Source organism: Microtus ochrogaster, chromosome 1, assembly GCF_000317375.1.
Source record: "Microtus ochrogaster isolate Prairie Vole_2 chromosome 1, MicOch1.0, whole genome shotgun sequence".
NCBI classification, from domain to species: Eukaryota; Metazoa; Chordata; class Mammalia; order Rodentia; family Cricetidae; genus Microtus; species Microtus ochrogaster.
The window spans coordinates 72,757,642-72,770,542 of record NC_022009.1 but is presented as its reverse complement, the minus strand read 5'-3'; positions in this window follow the sequence as shown (position 1 = coordinate 72,770,542).

Genomic DNA, 12,901 nt, shown 5'->3' with positions numbered 1-12,901 from the left:
TCTCTCTCTCTCCCCCTCCCCCTCTCCCTCTCCCCTTCCCTTTTCTCCCATAACCCACCAAATAAACTATACCAAAACCCTCTCTCTGCATGGTATGCCTATCCTTCTCTGTCTCTCACCCGCCATCGCTCCTCCTGGAACCGGTTGCCTCACCAATGACCCACGGAGGTCTCTCACCCACCGCCTCCCATCTACCTGGGACCACAGAGGCTTCAGGTGGTGGGACCCAGCTGCCCCTCGGGAAACCGCAGCATTTTATTGAAACCATTATAGCCAGAACCTGGAAACAACCTAAATGCTCCTCTACCAAAGAATGGATAAGGAATATGTGGTACATTTACACAAAGGAGAACTACACAGCAGAAAAAAATAATGACATCTTGAAATTTTCAAACAAATGGATGGATCTAGAAAATGTCATATTGAGTGAGGTAACCCAGACCCAATGTTGACAGAGGTTCTATCCCGCCTATTCCTGCAGCTGTTCAATCTCAAATAAACATACAGAGGTCTACATTAATCATAAACTGGTTGGCCTATTAGCTCAAGACTTCTTATTAACTCTTACATCCTACATTAACCCATAATTCTTGTCTGTGCCAGCCATGTGGCTTTGTGCTTTTTATCAGCAAGGCATTCTCATCTTGCTTCATCTGGGTGATGACTACAGACTGAACCTTTCCTCTTTCCAGAATTCTCCTCTTCTGGTTTCCCCGCCTATACTTCCTGCCTGGTTACTGACCAAACATCATTTTATTATACCAATACAACTGACAAATCAATACAGGGTACAAGACTATTGTCCCACAGCACACACCCCCCTTTTTAAAAAAAAAAAAAACTCTGAATTTAATCTCCTTTGTTTAGCTTTCTTCCTGACAACTTATAACCAACACTCCAAACAAAGAAAAACATGCATAGTCTATTTTGGGGGAATGTGAGCGTAGTTTTCTAAGATACTTCCTGTTGGTTGGGGGTGCTGATAATCTTAAAAGTGACCTAAAGAAAATTTAGAATTATGGTCAAGTCCTGACTGATTTGTTTTGATCATCTCAACCAGAAGTCTTGAGGCTGTTCTGGATGTAGAGCTCAGACATCTGGGCCATCTGCTTCTATTGGAGATTTCTCAGGGGTCTTCCCTGATCAAACCTGTTTTTCTTAACCCAGAATGGATCCATAGCCTCTCATTTCCTGTGGAAACAAAAGCAAAACCTCTTCTCCAAAGTAACATATCTTTTGACTTAAAATTTGAAGTCAAAGCATTTTCAAAATATATATGTTGTTTTAATGCAGCATTTGTAATCAAATGTCTTTTAGCAGCTGTTGTTCCTTCCTCAGCCATCAAACCATTCAGAAAACACAATAACATATAGTATTCAGACTCTCTCTGTATTTCCCATCTTTATGTGGCTTTAATTTAAACTCTTTTATTTTTAATTTGTGGTTTTTTGGGACTAGGTTTCTCTGTGTATCTTTGGCTGTCCTGACAGGCCAGGTTGTCCCTGAACTCACAGAGCCCCCCCACACACACCTCTGCCTCCCAAGTGTTGGGATTAAAGGTGTGTGCCACCACACCCAACTACTCTCCTTTTTATTTTAAGGACTTTATCCTTTTTCTTTTCTTTCCCAAGCCTACATATATTTTTAAACACACTGTAAAACATTTAGAGTTTTTTTCATCTGAATCTATCTTTGCTATATCTCTCTCTTTTTCTCACCACATGAGTCTTTAATATGCTAAGAGATGTGGCTATGATTAAAGCCATGACTTTAACAGCTAGATCCAACCCACTCCTTAGCTTTCTGAGAGGCTAGCTTCATGGCAGAAGTACTGGCAGGAACCATGTTTATTGCCAGAACTCTATGGAATTTCTAGGTCCTTGCCACCACCAAGAAGCATGCTGTTGGCTACTCAAAAACACCATTTAAGTGTTTGGTGGTGGGGCCTCTTAAAAGAGCTGCAAAGTTTTTGCAGCTAAAGCTGAGTCAGGAAGCCTCTCTTAAATGAGATTCACTTGCCTCTAGAAAACAGACCCTACCTGAGAAAATGCTGCTACCATGAAACTGTGCTTAGCTCTGTTCTTTTTGTGTCTAGAATTCCTTCCCAAACTCTCTGAGGTTTTATGTGGACAAAGTTGTCCATGTTGGCACCATTTGTTGACAAAGGTTTCTCTCCTGCCCAGTCCCACAGCCATTCAGTTCCAAAGAAACACAACACACAGAGGTCTACATTAATTATAAACTGGTTGGCCTATTAGCTCAGACTTCTTATTAACTCTTACATCCTACATTAACCCATAATTCTTGTCTGTGTTAACCATGTGGCTTTGTACCTTTTTATCAGCAAGGCATTCTCATCTTGCTTCCTCTGCATATGGTTGACAACTGCCGACTGAACCTTTCCTCTCCCCAGAATTCTCCTGTTCTGGTTGGCCTGTCTATATTGCCTGGCCACTGGCCAATTAGCATTTTATTAAACCAATACAACTGACAAATCAATACAGGGTACAAGACTATTGTTCTACAGCAACCCAGAAAGACAAATATCATATGTACTCACTCATAAGTGGCTTTTAGACATAGAGAAAAAAAAACACAAAAAACAAAAAACAGCCTACAATTCACAGTCCCAAAGACCCTAGACAACAATGATCCTAAGAGAGACATACATGGATATAATCTATATGGGAAGTAGAAAAAGACAAGATTGCCTGAGTAAATTAGGAGCATGGGGACCATAGGAGCCGGTTGAAGGGAAGGGGACAGGAAGAGAGGGGAGCTCAGTAAAATCAATGATTAAAAAAATTAGCGATAGGCACCTTTATGAATTGAGTCATCTTACCAATCCAAAATATCTATTTCTGTGGGGCTTGCTTTTACTTTTGTAAATTGGAAATGCTTTGTTATCTATATGATATTTTTGTCATCTCTGTAATTAACTTGTCTGTATGTTGCTTTAGTCTGTCAATGAACATATTATGTAGTTCCCGGGTAAAGAATAATGCAGTGAGCAATGTATTTTACATTGTAAAAATACGCAGCTAGAACCAGGTGCAGTGGTGCATGCATTTAATCCATATTCTGGGAAGGTAGAAGCAGGCAGACCTCTTGAGTTTGAAGCTAGTCTGGTCTACAGACTGTGTTTCAGGACACCCAGTGCTACACAGAGACACCCCGCCTTGAGAGAAAAAACAAAAACCCAAAAGAGAAATAAATAACAAAAAAATATAGAATAAAGTAGGTTTTATAAATATATAGTTTTTCAGTTTGTATGTATTTTCTCTCAAGTAGACCTGGTCTTAGCACATGGAAGGTGATTAATTTTGTATTCACATGAAGGGCTTCAGCATATTGATAAGTACAGTGCATAAATTAGCAACAGACATCAGAAGAATCTTAATAGATGCCAAAAAAAGAGTCCTTTGACAAAGTTCAGTGTCCCTTGATGGAGGAAGGTCATTGGTTAAATAAAAAGAAACTGCTTGGCCCTCATTGGTTAGAAGATAGGTGGGAGGAGTAAACAGAACAGAATGCTAGGAGGAAGAGGAAGTGAGCTCAGACTCAACAGCTCCTCCTCTCTGGGGCAGACACCTCAGAGAGACAACGATGCTCCACTCTTGCAGGCAGAGGCGAGAGCTCTGCTCTCTGAGGCACACGCGATGAAGCTCCGACCCAGGATAAACGTAGGCTAGAATCTCCTTGGTAAGCCACCTTGTGGGCTACAGCAGATTATTAGAGATGGGCTAGTCCAGGTGCGAGAGTTAGCCTAGAAGAGGCTAGATAGAAATGGCCAAGCAGTGATTAAATGAATACAGTGTCCGTGTAATTATTTTGGGGCATAAGCTAGCCTTGCGGGCAGCGGGGTGGCGGGAAGCAGCCCTCTGCTCCTATAACAACAGTCCCTTCATGATAAAATCCCCCAAAGAAACAAGGCATTGGAGAAACACACCTTAACACAATAAAGGGTATGTGGAAAACCTCTAGATCTCATTAAATGGGAAAGGTAGAAAGAATTTCCACTTACACCAGGGACAATTCGCACACATACTCTTTCCACACTTGGTGAATTTTTAGGTCAGTAAAGCAAGAGAGAAAGAAAATGGGTAAAAGCAGAGAAGAGAAAACTCAAATCATCCCCATTTGCATAATTACTTACTTTAGAGACCCTAAGGACTTAGCCAGAAAACTCTGGTGCAAAACATTTTCAGACAAATAGCAAAATAACAAAATCAACATGTAAAGACCAATAGCTTTCCAATATTCCAATAATAAATTGCCAAGAAATAAATAAGAAAAAAAATCCATCCACAATAGATTAAAAACATAATAAAATTTCTATAGAAAAGCTAAATAGGAGGAGGAAAAACTCTACAATGTAAGTCACTGAAGAGATTTAAGATAGACCTAGAAAATAGACCTCCCAGCTCATGGATTGGCAGAATTAATAGTGTGGCACTGGCTGTGGCATCGAAAGCAACCTGCAGGTGCAAACAACCCCTATCAAGATTCCAAAGACATTACTCACAGAAGTAGAAGAAATCATCCTTTCATTAATGCGTACCACAAAAGCCTGTCCTGTAGCTGGAACTGAGGTCTATCATTTGACCCTCTGGGTTCTAGATCCTTAATTTCTGTGCTTCTCTTCTACTCTTTGCCTTCTAAACCCTCTGCTGCCTTCCCCTACCTGAGCTTTTTCCTTCTTATCTGTTCCCTATCTTGAAGCAGAAAGCTCTGAATCCTCCCGTGGCCTAGATTTCTTTTTTATTAGCATATATTGGATCATAACAAAAGGAAGGGTGTTGTTTGATGTTCCAAACACTTTACCATGGCCTCCAGGCCTGTCCCTCGCTTTGTGTGTCTCCCCAGCCTTGTCTCTTGTGTCTACTTGCTTTCCTCATTGCACTCTAGGACCTTCCCTTTCTTTCAGTTTCTTAAAGGACCCTCCCGCTGCTGGTCTCTACAGAACACTGGGGAATTCTGTTGTTGGCATTGTTCATAGCAGCCTGTTCTCAGCCTCCTGCCTTCAGCACGGAACCCTTGGTGAAACGTCCTTCACCACAGTTTGGCTTCACATTTTAAAAACCTTCTTGAGACTGAGCTTTATTTACTTGTTTGGTGCTTTTCTCGTTGCCAAACTGAAAGATCCCTGAGATAGGGACTTCAGCCTCTCTTACCTCTTTCTTCTGCATCTCCTACATAGAATCTGATACACAATAGATGATAAACTTGTTGGCTCTTAATGCACCGAAGAAATAAATGTGCCCTATTCAAGTCTCAACTGGAGCTTCTTACTATAAGAAGCAAGTTGATTAACCACTCTGACCTTCCTCAGGACCACCATTCAACAAATGTTGAACTCTTTTCTGTATTAATATTCCAAATACAGAAACTATTAAGTTTGATACAAAATTGTTTAATTAGCTTAACAGCTAACTACCCAGGATATGTAAAATTTGATAATTAAAAAGATACTGGGTCTTCAGTAACAAATATTTTCTGCTTTGTGTATTAATAAAATATTTTTACAAAACATTAAAAATATTTTGTAAAGTAAAATAATAAAAATATAGTCTCACATGTCTAATTTGATATTCACTAAAACTAATTTTTATTAGTTCAAATAATGTTTTATATATACTGTGATGCTATTTAAAATATTGCCAATTAAACTAATATCAAAACTGGAAATTTTTGAGATGTTTGGCTATAGGGTAAAAAATTTCAGCATTCTTAGCCAAAAATCAAGATAGCATTAGTTGTTTTTAAGGCATTTTATTGTTTCAATTAATCTTGCCACCCATTCTGTTGCCTACCCATGAGGAAAAAAAAATCAGGACTATGTCTATGTATAAATCATTACTAAACTAAAATTACTTATACTCAGAAGCAACCTTAATATCTGTCTAGTGAGTCTTGCCATCTCAGGGCACCTGTAACATTTGGAAAGAGAGTCACTTCTCTTATAAATCAGACCTTGAAGAAAGAAGACAATTGGACACCCATATGTCCAGAAATTCAAAACTGGAGACTTGGACTCAAAGTCAAAGTTTAAGCTTAGAATTCATAGACACTTTGGAGGCTTGTGACAGAATGTGCTTGTGTCTGGAAAGGTAGAATTAGCCCATCACCCCAGCCCTGACTTGGTGCCTGAACCTTCAGGGTCCTCAAGTACATGAATTAAAATAAATACCTGAAACTGGAAGCCCAGGTTCAGTCCCTACCTTTGCAGACATTGCCACACTCCTGCACAAGGCTCCAGGTGTGTACATCAACAGAACTGTCATTGTGGGAAGCAAGCAAAAAGAGTTTTGAAGATCTGGGTGGAATTCTTCAATCCTAGGACTCAAGGGTGGTCTAGAAAGAAGTGTGGAATAAGCCCCAAAGGAGCCAGCACAGGGCCTTCCAAAGCACAGTACTTGCTTGATTCTCTGGATAGTATACACTCTAAAATACTGGAAGATGGTGTACCCATTAGGATGGCTATAAAATACTGGAGGGTAGTACACCCATTAGGATGGCTATGCTCTAAAAATATAATGTACAAATGAATGAATAAATAAACAACTTTAAATGGAGGTACTCTCCAGGATCAGATAATACTGCTTCCAGAAGCCATAGTTACTAAAAAAATCCCCAGAAGTATGTATAAGATACTTCCATATAAAGTATGGCCATATTGTCCCAGAGAGCCTCAAAACAGTACAAGGCATTGCCATTTCTCTTGTTTGCCCATTAGAACTAGGTCTTAAGACATTATCGATAAAGATACCTCATGGTTTGGCTGCAGTACACAAATCTCACTGGAATTGAACTGGAAACATCCTTGTTGGCTAACATCCATAATATCAGAAGGACTGTGCAAACTACTGGAGGAGAAAAGTCACCAATGGTCATACCCAGCTGTGGACCTCCCAGGCAATAAATACCCACATGTGCAAGAGTAGCATGATTGTTATGGGGACAACCAACTGCTTTCTGATTAGAGCTGAGTCCTGTTCCTGAGAAGGACTTCATGCCTGGTACTATAAATCTGTTCAAAGCCCCATGGATGTTCAAAGACCTCCTGGTCATAGGACTTCATGCCTGGTACTATAAATCTGTTCAAAGCCCCATGGATGTTCAAAGACCTCCTGGTCATAGGCTATCATGAGGAGTTTACTACAGTTATTTTGATAAATGGACATGCACTTAAAATTTTTCTAAGTACTTATGCTTATATTCATAGAATAGTGCTGCTTTTTGCAGTGGGCAGTGATTAGTGCAGAGACTCATAACTGGTCAAAAACTAAGAATAAGTGATTTTTGAGTGCTCAATCCTAACAAGAACATCTATATGACCACTTCCAGGGGTCAGGGGACATCTTGGAAGAGAGGGGAGCGAAAATGTAAAAGCTGAAGAATGGGAGGAATGTTCTGAAATGTTGTCCTCTGGGCATTGCAATAAACTCACGGCCACTGCTGTCACCTGCCCAAGACTGGCACAGGATTTACCAATCAACATTCCATCCCTAATAGGTGGGGAAGGGGCTTATGCAACCACACCCTTGTTTAAGGAGAGTCATTTTTCTCAGTGATTGTCTAAACTCCAATAAACAACCCCCACACCAGTGCAATCCTAATTAAATACACAGCAGGTCACCAAAAGGACATGGAAACAGAGGGCGACTAGTCGGAAAGAAGGGGTTAAGCAAGAGATGGGAGAGACAAGAGCAAGTAATGTGTACATCTGATCATAAATGTGCCCTATAGTTGTATTAAACTGACAACCAAACCCCACACTCATATATGTGTATAAAACTGCCAAAAATGTAAAGACATGTTGGTAAGGATATAGAGAACGTGTCATCCTTGGACACAGCTGGGAGAAACGTAAAGCATTGCATCCACTGTGGAAAACAGTACAACAATTACTCAGAAATTTTAAATATTTTATGACTATCAAATGTCACTCTGTGTATGCAACAAAAGAATTTAAAAAAGAATCTCAAAGATATTCATATACCCATGTTTATAGGATTATGAATGCCAAGATGTAGACACAACCAAGTGTCTATCAACAGATGAGCAAGTAAACAAAGTGTGATTCGTGCATACAGTCGAGTATTCTGCATTAAGCAAGGAAATTCTGACACAGGCTACACTCTGTATAAATCTTTAGTACATTGGGGTAGTCATAAAAAACACTGTATTGTTTCATTTGTATGAAATATTTATAGTGGCAAGATTCATAGACCCAGCAAGGGCGATAGTGGTTACCAGAGCCTGGAGGGAGAGGATCCTGGGGAAGATGTTGAGTGGACATAATGCTGCAGCGTTGTAAGACAAAACAGTTCTGGAGACAGATGGCGGTGATGATCACGCGACCTGATACTGCTGAGCTGTACACTGGAAATGGATTAAGATGCTGCACTTTATGTTGTGTATTAAAGCAGATTGAGTGAAAGCTTAAATCAAAGCTGAAGAGAAAGTACAAGCAAGAATTATGTCGGTGTCTACTAACCTAAGACCCCTTTTCTTCTTAAAATGAAGCAAAACCGTCAATGGTTAGACATCAGTTCCTGAATCAACCACTCATTTAGACCTCAGTGTTGTGCACAGGAACTCTCTTTCCTCCAGGGTGAATTCACCTTCATTGTACCTGTCATCTGTGCCCCTGAAGCCAGCAGTGGAAGCTGCACATTGAGCGACCTTTGGTATGTCTATTTTCCCTGAGAGGCAGTTTCTTGTTCTCGATGACCCTATCTGCAATGGCTGCTCGCACATTGACCTTAACTAGTCTTAAATCTATTCAGCTGAACTGCTGTACATTCCTGTAGATAGAAACATTGGGAACAGATGGAGGCTTTGGCCAAACAGCCTGCTTATTACTGTTGAAAATGTCCTTCTTTCCAACTCGGTTCCCTGGTCCTTGGGGGTAGGGAGATATTGAGCCAAAATGAAAATATTGGTGACTCATAGGCTCCCAGAGAAGAAATTCCCACATGGCAGCCACTATGGGACATGTTTCCCTCCACTTGCTTGCATAGCATTTCCTTTAGATAGGTGTCAAGGAACTGTGTTGCTAGGCAGCAGGCAGGAGATGGGTTTCAAATTTTGGGCTTCATCTGACATGTGCCCACATGGCATCAGGCTAGCACACAGAGGTCTGTGGTTGGGGAGCAGATGGCAAGGAGAAGCATGAGGAAGCAACTGGTCTTGTGCTTCTGTGGAAACTTTCCACTGTTCCTGGTCATGTGATGTGAAACAGCACCTCTGACTATTACATGGTATGGACATGCAAGTGTGCATGCCACTATTATCTACAGTGAGTAAACACCGCCCACTAGGAATCACTAAGAGCTGGGTCAGCTGAGACCATGGCAGGCAGCCAAAGGAGAAAGGGGCAGCTCTAGGTGGGGCGCTGAGGGTGGCCCGTCTTGTCTGTGGGGGCTAAGTGTGACTGGGTGTGGGGGTGGGCACTGCTGAGGCAAGTCACACAGGGATTTCCTCTGTCCCACAACTGCTTTTTTTATTTGGTGCCATTTTTTACCTTGTGACCATGGCAGTTGATCATGTTGCAAAACCAGCAACACCAGAATGCTAAGACATCTGCCTATGTTGACTGAGCAGCTTGCCATTAGCAACCTTTCTTCTCAGCTGCTGTCTGTTGAGCCAGAACCAAGCTTTGCTTCACTGAATCCCCTGGCTCAGGACCTCCTAGGAGGCCACAACCAAGGAGCAGGCCTGGACTAGAGTCATCTCAAGGCTTGAGTGGGTCAACCGAATTCACTGATTCAGTGGATTGACTGAATGAGAATTAAGCTGCAGTCTGGCACTTGGACCAATGACCTCAGTTCTTCAGTTTGTTGGCCAGAGGTTTCCCTTAGAAAGGACATCTGTCTTCATAGGGCATCTCTATGTGACAACTGATGTCTCTTAGCTCAAGAGAGAAAAAGAATAAGGAATCAGGACAGTTTTGTAACCTAAGATCAGGACATCTCTGGCAAATCCTGTCCCTTAGAAGCACCTTACCGGGACTAGGCTGAAGCTGCACTTCCTGCTTGGAGCTGAGCTGCTCCCAAATGCCCGTGTTAAAACTCAGCGCTCAGCGTGGTGGAACCTTTCTGAGTGGAGCCTAGTAGGAGGGCTTCAGGTCATTAGGTATGTGTTCTAGAAGGAGCTCTCTGTTTTGCTTCCTGGCTTATGGCGAGCAGGCTTGCCACGATACACTCTCCTGCCATGGTGTGCTGCCACGCCAAGAGCAATGGGACCAACTGGCCGCGGGCTCTAGTCTCTGAAACTGTGAGCAACATAAACACTGTGTACGTCAATTATCTCAGACACTCATTACAGTCATCAGTGTAGTTTTGTGTAGTTCTTGGTATTTGTTACAGTGATTGACGTAGCTCTCAGGGTCAGGGAGAGACAGCACCCAGGTGTGAATACAGCGGGCAGTCAATACAAATCACCTTATCAGCTGAGCTGCCTGTCAGAACAACTATAATTTTAACAATCTTGGACTATAATGCCCTTTCAAATAGATGGGCTTTTAACATCACTATTGTCAACGTATCTCTGTCAGAATCTGAAGATAAAGATGACACAGGCAAACGCCATTCTTGTGGCACATGACTTAGTGATGTTAACATAACTTTTTAAAGGGCTCTTATTTTTCTGACCTGGAACTCACCAACGGTTTGAGATTTGTTAGGGTGTGGGTGGTGGTGAAGGAAATATTCTGGGTTACCACAAAGGAACACAGATAAATCAAATTTCTGTGTTCACCTGGTCTAACATGTTTGCCTCGCAGGGCTGGAGGAGGGGGAAGTGACTTGCTGGTGGGCACATGCTTGATTTCAGAAAACTTGAGGCCAAATTGCAGGACAGAGCCTCCCCGGGAGGTCTGCAGTGTGGGTATGAATTAAGCAAACTTGGATAAGAACAGAAGGCAAAGGAAGCAACAAGGTAAAGAAGAGGGGAATCAGTCTAAAAAGACAGAACTGAGACAAGAAAGGCGAGCCTACAGCTTGTTCACTCCAGGTGCCACTGGAGGGCTCCACGGCTCTCTGTGGAGGTGCTTTAATGCAGTGACAGACTCTGCTTCTCCAGGGAAAGAAACACACTTGTGGGCTGTACTGACGGGTAGCATGGCACAGTGGTCAAGATTGAATCCCGTCTCTCCTGTTGGCTGTGTCCATTTTCAAAAGGCACTTCACCCCACTTGCCTCATTTTCTAATGAGGATGATCCTAGTACACACTGTATGGACTTTCCATGAGATGGAATGCTTTAATAAATGCAAAGTGCTCATAAGAGCAGTGAGCTCCTGCAAAGTCCTATTGTTACTGAGTGATGAGGGCAAGAGACTTCTTCCCGGTCCTCTTTGCTGTAAGGAGGAGGATAAAGGATGGGCCAGAGGACAGGCTTGGAGAGAGGAAGGATACCTGGGTGATTGTGCGCATCCCTAAGCAATCTGCAGTCACGTTGCCATGTGTGGAGTGCCACCCAGCAAGTCCCAGAGACTGCTTTCGGAACTCCATTTGCCCACTCGGCTGGTTTCCTAATCCTTTTCCAAGCCTTTCTTAGGCTCCATCTGTCTGGTTCATCCTGTACTTTATTCATCCTCCCGGAGAATAATCCCTAGCAATGTAGCGATACAATGTCATTGAAACAAGCAACGTGAAACTAAAACTACATAATATAATGTGAGTATAACTATTATATAATATAATATAAAAACCATTTAATTTTAACTCCAGGCTGTCAGTGTGGCTCCTGATTTTTCTTGACTGACTTTTAATTGGAACGTATTTATTTGACAAATATCAAATATTGCTGTTTAAACTAGCATTTCCAGGGCATTTAGGAAGTTCTTATTGTGAGAGTTTCTTCTCTAGGGAGACATAAAAGATGTCTTCCCATTCTTCAAAAGACCCCAATGAAAAAAACAAAAGTTCAACCCCCCACGAAAGGTCACCCTGGGGAGTCCACGTGTTTGTTGGTCTTACTGACAGAACATAGGTAAAGGATGGCTTACAGGAGCATGGGTGACCCCGAAGCAACCGCAGTGAAAAGTCTTCAGCCTGCCTGGGTAGTGACTTCCTCATAGACACAAAGCTGGAACTCCCCATTCAATTACCGTCCCTAGCACCTCCTGAGGCCACATGTAATTAGGACAGAATTGCATACAAATGCATGGGACAGATGGATGATCAGTGAGGGTCTAATACCGCCCCCCCACAAACACACACACACACACCCTCCTCTGATGAGGGAATGTTAACAGCCACCATGGGCAAGCCTGATGGTCTCTTGCAAGCAGACATGGCCGATGGAATGAAGATAGCTGCTATAGATCTCTGAGGACTATGTTTTTGCAACATGTCTTATACGTGCTTCAGTGCTTAAACTGAACCACATAGCAACCTTGTGTGTTAATGTTCTACAAATAGATAAGGAGAACTATGCCCAAAGAATCTGTCACTTGTCTGAGATTCAATTATGACACTTGAGTAGCTCTTGTCCTAAGTGGTCTCAGAGGAATCAAGACTGGCTTGGGCTGCACTAGAACCTCATTCTGTCTGTCATATGTTGGCTTCATAGACCAGCACTGAGGCCTAAAAAGGGAGCAATTCTACGTAGAAGGTGAAGGAGTTGTTCAAGACATATCTTTATGAGATTGTGACACAAGGAAGGAACAAGACATGTTGCTTCAGTGCCCAGTGGACAGACTGCTGTGTGGAGACTGACCAAGAGCTGAAGAGGGGTGACCATGAAGTTTTTACCTCACAGATTTGAAGTACAGGATTCAACGAATGTGGTCAGGGAGTTGCTGAGGTCCAATCTCAGTAGCTGAAGTGAAGCGACATCACGGGAGCATGGAGCCCGGCGTGAGAAAGACATGCAGGGATGCTCCGTGGCTC